The 6,437-nt window shown below is 39.8% G+C and overlaps 1 long non-coding RNA gene across 1 annotated transcript; it reads left to right on the plus strand.

The window, feature by feature from the left end:
• Positions 1–3,276: 3,276 nt before the first annotated feature.
• On the plus strand, positions 3,277–4,562 carry LOC130496233 (uncharacterized). Its single transcript, XR_008935340.1, has 4 exons — positions 3,277–3,516; positions 3,631–3,846; positions 4,056–4,134; positions 4,228–4,562. It is a non-coding gene; the product is annotated as an uncharacterized LOC130496233 (long non-coding RNA).
• The last annotated feature ends 1,875 nt before the right edge of the window (positions 4,563–6,437 follow it).

Below are 6,437 nucleotides of genomic sequence, written 5' to 3' on the forward strand. Positions count from 1 at the left end.
ATTCGCCGTTACGACCCAACTTTGATTAATCAATTATGTTCTTCACACTTTTATATAGAGCTTTCAATTCCTCGACATGTTTTGTTACTCATCGTGTGTAGGGTTTCAGTCTATGTGGATTAATTTGTCACCCGGTAAGATTCAATAACGCTGCTTGGAAGTTCGTCTTGGATTCTCTTCCTCCTCTGGTACCGTGGTTGTAAGCTCAAGAACTTGGAGCTTGAGAAGCTGTTGCAGTGGTGGAGTTTTGGTTCGTGTACTTGTGTTACACACACAGGATGGTGTGTGACACACGCTTCGAAGAATAAAAAGGAAATATCAAGATGTGATGATATGAAATATTTCTATATACTTGGTTGACGAAATATGCATTAAAGGAGCGTGATTAGATCACAAATTTGAAGATTTGGTGATGCTAAAATATAGGAAATATTATATTAGATAATAGGAAAATATTATTTAATATATATTGTGGCTTTTTCCTAGAATTAGGGTTAGAGCTTTTGACGTTGTAATTCTCACGGAAACATAGCAGCAGCTTTGGGGTTTCAGACAGTGAGTGATTTATAGAGGTGATCAACAGGAGTTGGTTCCTCATAAGGGTATATTAAGAATTGATCCGTGTCAAGCCGTGTGTGGCGTTGAGTAATTCGGATTTGACAAGTCTTTGTAAAAGATTGTTTCAGTGATTCTTAATAAACAGATAATTGTTCTTGGAATTATTTTGTGCCGTCTGTTCTCGCTGTATCTCGAACTTACAATTGGTATCAGAGCAGGACACCTAAACGAAGAAGACATCTTCGAACCAAGGTGAGATCCTGAGAAGAGAATATGGCGATTTTGGCACAAAATATGTTGCTGCTGAATGATATGAACTATGGGTATTGGAAAGTAAGAATGAGAGCAAACTTACGTGGAGCTGATGAAGATATATGGACAGTTGTTCAAACTGGATGGGAAGAACCGTTTGTGATGCAAGAAGATGGTTTGAAGAGACCTAAACTGAAGACAAAGTGGACAGCAACAGAGAAAAAACTTTGAAGGTTTAATGCAAAAGCACTGGATACAATCTTCAGTTCTGTAGATGCAAAGCAATTTGAGCTTATTCAGGGATGTGAATCAGCTAAAGAGGCTTGGGATATACTACAAAATGCTTTCGAGGGTACTGCGAATGTTAGGAGGATAAGATTGGACTTGCTTGCATCACAGGTTGAAGACATAAGGATGAGGGATGATGAGAAGATCGGAGATTTCAGTGCGAAGCTCAGCTCCATAGCCAATGAAGCACAAGTTTTAGGTAAAAAATATGAAGATGCAAAATTAGTGAAGAAGTTTTTGCAATGTTTGCCTACTAAGTTTGCAGCACATAAAGCAGCGATAACATTGACGATGAACACTGATGAACTGAAGTTTGCTGAGGTAGTAGGGATATTAAAGGCTGAGGAGATGGAATTGGAATCTAAGTGTTTAAAGCCTGCTCAAGACTCTCAAATTACAGTTGATGAAGACATCCAGAAAGCTAAGAGGCTTGAAGAATCTATCCACTTGGTGATTCAGAAACTTGAAGAAACCATGAATCTTTTGAATAAGATGTCCAGCGACAGACTGCCTAGAGAAGAAGAAAGACATAAATGGCAGGCAGTGGTGTGTGTTTAATTGTCATGGTATTGGGCATGTCAAAACAGAGTGTCCATCATTCAAGAGAAAAGAAATCAAGTGTAATGGATGTAATGGTTATGGGCACATAAAATCAGATTGTGTGAACACCAAAAAGATGAAGATGAAGAGAAGTTGCAATGATAAAGTACCAGAGAGAAAAGAAGATGCTCTCAATTTCGTGTCTCTTCATGGAGTTATAGGATCTGAAAAAGACATCACTAAGAGTGAAATTCGTATGTCGGGTGTGTCACACACCAATTCAGTTGCGTCACACAGTGATACAGAAAGTGATATAGATGCAGATTTTCTAGCCGAGTATAAGGTTCTCTTTGGTAAATTTGCAGAACTCAGTCACGAAAACCTACAGCTCATCAAGGATAAAGCTGTCTTGAAAGATCAAGTCAACACCCTAGAGATGAAACGGACTGATGCGAAGGGTGAATCAAAGTGTAGGGTGAGAGAGGATGATAATGAAGACGAGCTTCAGTCTCTTAAGAGAGTTATTGCAGAGCAGAATCAAGTTCAACAAGAGTCTGGAATAAATTTTCATCAGATGAAACAACTGTTGAATCAAGAACTTGAGAAGAGTCAGCTTCTGGAAAGACAACTTGCTGAGAACTACAAGAAAGTGAGAATATTAAACATTGGATCAGCAAGTCTGGATCATATCTTGTCAATTGGGCAGTCTCCAAAAATCAGTTGGGGTTTGGGTTATAAAGGGACGACTTCACAAGAGGTTGACAAGAATGAAGGAATCAAGTTTGTAAAACGCTCAATCCCAGTTGTTTCAGCTGAACGAAGGGATGAAACTCAAGCAAAGACTGTGGTTCCAAAGATACAAGACAGAAAAATTGTTGCTAAGCGAATGAATGGCTGTCTCTTTTGTGGTAAGACCGGACATACTGTTGCTTTCTGTTATTCTAGGAGAAACCAGACTGAGCGAGCTTGGAGGATGAACTTTTGTTATGTGGAACCTAGAAGATATGGACATGTTTGGATAGCTAAGAATGATATGTATCCTAAGTTTACGAAATGTGTGTCACACGAGCATACTAGTGTGTCATACAATCGAATGGGTGATCAATATACTGAGTTTGAAGAACCAGTTCGATGGCCTAGAAGGTACTGAGAGTTTTTGATGGCCCCACAAGTATCATGAAGTTGTTCAAAGAGTTTTTCACTCAAGCAGGGGGAGATGATACTTAATTCAGGGGAAGTTTAAGTTAGTACTTTGGTGGTATGTATGATGCATATTGTTCTTAGGCTTGAGTTGTAAAACTCAGTGAAAAAGAGGGAGAATGTAAGCTCAAGAACTTGGAGCTTGGAAAGCTGTTGCAGTGGTGGAGTTTTGGTTCGTGTACTTGTGTTACACACACAGGATGGTGTGTGACACACGCTTCGAAGAATAAAAATGAAATATCAAGATGTGATGATATGGAATATTTCTATATACTTGGTTGACGAAATATGCATTAAAGGAGCGTGATTAGATCACAAATTTGAAGATTTGGTGATGCTAAAATACAGGAAATATTATATTAGATAATAGGAAAATATTATTTAATATATATTGTACTTTTTCCTAGAATTAGGGTTAGAGCTTTTGAAGTTGTAATTCTCACGGAAACATAGCAGCAGCTTTGGAATTTCAGACAGTGAGTGATTTATAGAGGTGATCAACAGGAGTTGGTTCCTCATAAGGGTATATTAAGAATTGATCCGTGTCAAGCCGTGTGTGGCGTTGAGTATTTCGGATTTGACAAGTCTTTGTAAAAGATTGTTTCAGTGATTCAAGAGATAATTGTTCTTAGAATTATTTTGTGCCGTCTGTTCTAGCTGTATCTCGAACTTACAGTGGTACGTATCTCCTTCAATCCAATTTCTCAGATATTCATTGACTCAAATCAACCAGAAAATCCATTTGTTGGTCTACAATCGCGTCCTTTGAGCTGTTTTCTGAACATGTTTCAGGTTTCCGTTCGATGCCAGAAGTTTAGCGGAGATTTTTTTCGGTAAACAGTTACGGAGAGATTTGTCACGGCGTCATCTTTAGTGACAAGATTCACAATCACCAGAGAGTCTCTAGCGGAGAGAGAGTTGCTGGTGAAATAAAATAAAAAACTTCAAGCTCCAACAAGTCTGTTTTGGTAGGGGATCAAAACTGTGAGATTCACAGATGTTAAAATCGTAGGGCTCTTAATCAATCGTAGCTTTTGATTCTTTTTTTTTACCTCCTTTTTAAATCTTTGATCTAGCGGTTGTAGATGACTGGAAACTCGAAGCCGGCAAAAAGTATTTCTTCACAAGAAACTACTCCACCATTGTTGTTTTTGTAACCAAACTCATGAATGATTTTGTGAGATCGATTTATCTAAAGTTTCTATCTTTGTGAACAGATATGTAGCTGGAAACGGATTCCATGTTATTGGTGCTCACACTGATAGCCCTTGCCTCAAACTCAAGCCCGTTTCAAAGGTGGAAGCCTTTTTTTTTTGTTTCTTTGTCAATTCGCATTTTCAGTTTTGTTTTTTTTTTTTTAATTTAAAATCATGGGATTGGTGTTGACAGATAACTAAAGCTGGATGCTTGGAGAGGTTGGAGTGGGAATTGAGAAGAAGACACGGTAAAGAATCTTACAGTCTTTAGATTGTGATAGTTGTTTATACTGAGAAAAATATCAAATTATTAAATCTCAACGTCAAAGAATACAGATCACTCTCTTACACGTATCACGTACGTATTTATGTACTTTAGAGAAACCAAATAGTACTGATATAGATACTGAGGCAGGCAACAAGTAGTACAAATATATATATTTCACGAAAGACTTTCCTAATTTTTATATTTCTGTACACACGTTTCATGCGGTTCTGTTGATAAACAATACTAATAATCTCCTCCCCATCTTTCATGATTCAGTACCCAAAAACAATAGTCAGACTTTTAGAAGAAAGAGGTATAGAGACTGGTCGATGCCTAGCTACCATCCCTTGCCTGTAAAGCTTCAAGGTTTGATGGACACTGATGAAGAATACTTTCCTACTTTTTTAACAAGTTAAACGAAAAGGTTGAGAATCTGAATCTAATAATGTAAACCCAAGGGCTGAGGAAGCTTAAACATATCAGACGTCAGACGTGTGCTTTTAATCTGTTCCAGTGAACAGTTTTTGACTTTGGTCGAATTTCTTGGCTTTCATACTATTAAGAAGACTACACTAAGCGACACCGTTTGCAGTAAGGAGAAAGAGAAGGAGAAGGTGGGCCTCGAGTATTCTAAACCCAATGCAGAAGTGAGAAGCCCAGACAGTCAAGTGACCAAGCAACGGTCTGATTTCAAAGATGAGAAGAAGAGAGTCAAAAGCAAAAGACAGATGACGTTGGGTTGTAGAGATGATAATGGCGTGAGTTTGTACAACAGATTCTCAGCCATTGATTCTGAAGAAGAATAGGATCTTGCCATCTGTCTAGAACCTCTAGGGTTTTCATTACTTGTATAAATAAGCTCTTCTTGTAACCGAGAACATCAATGAGAAAGTAATGAAATTACAGTAAACAGAGTAATCATCTTCTTCATTCATAAATCTGATAACTTCTTTATGGTATCAGAGCTATGGCGATGGAACCCTACACGCCTCCGACTCTGGACATAGTCCACTCAGTTTCTCTTAAACTTACAGACAAGAACTACATTCTCTGGAAGCGGCAGTTTGAGGCTTTCCTCAACGGCCAAGGTCTTCTAGGGTTTGTCACTGGTTCCATGCCACCACCGGTTACAACTCTCAACATACCTGGAATCAACGGCATCACAACTCCAGTCCCAAACCCTGACTATGCGCTATGGTTTCAAACAGACCAAGTGGTGCAGTCATGGCTCCTCGGATCTCTAGCTGAAGAAATACAAAGTGTGGTCATTGACTGCACTACATCGAAGCAGATCTGGACGTCCTTGGCTACCCACTACAACAGAGCAACTTCCTCTCGTCTCTTTGAGTTACAGCGCAAACTTCAAACCACTTCCAAGCAACAGAAGTCCATGGCTGACTATCTTCGAGAGATTAAAACCATTTGTGACCAACTTGCTTCTATTGGAAGTCCAGTACCTGAACGCATGAAGATCTTTGCTGCTCTGTTGGGTCTGGGAAAAGAATATGAACCCATCAAGACAAGTATTGAGGGGACAATGGATGCTGCCGTGACTCCTACGTTTGAACACATCATTCCTAGACTCACAGCATTTGACGTTAGACTTCAGAGCTACGCTGTGGAACCAGGAGTAACACCGCACCTAGCCTTCAACACCACCAGAGGAAGACCCTATTTTGGAAGGAACAGAGGCGGGCGTGGTAGAAGAAACAACTTCTTCACCACTAGAGGTAGAGGCTTTCCTCAGCATCTCTCCTCAGCCTCCTCTGTTTCCTCAAGATCCTCTGTTTCGGCTGATAGTGAAGCTAGACCAGTGTGTCAAATATGTGGTAAACCTGGTCATGTTGCGATGAGATGATGTCACCGCTTCGACAACTCCTTTCAGAGTGATGAGATCCACAACGCTCTTGCTGCTCTAAGGATGTCTGACTTCGCTGAAGTGGCGGGTCATGAGTGGTTCCCAGACACTGGCGCTTCGGCGCACATCACCAACTCACCGCTTCATCTTCAGAATGCTCAGCCGTATCTTGGGTCCGACTCTGTTATGGTAGGAAATGGGGAGTTCTTACCAATCACTCACACTGGTTCGACAAGCATAGCTTCAACCTCTGGTAAGATTCCTATCAAAGATGTCT

Source organism: Raphanus sativus, chromosome 1 (assembly GCF_000801105.2).
Source record: "Raphanus sativus cultivar WK10039 chromosome 1, ASM80110v3, whole genome shotgun sequence".
NCBI classification, from domain to species: Eukaryota; Viridiplantae; Streptophyta; class Magnoliopsida; order Brassicales; family Brassicaceae; genus Raphanus; species Raphanus sativus.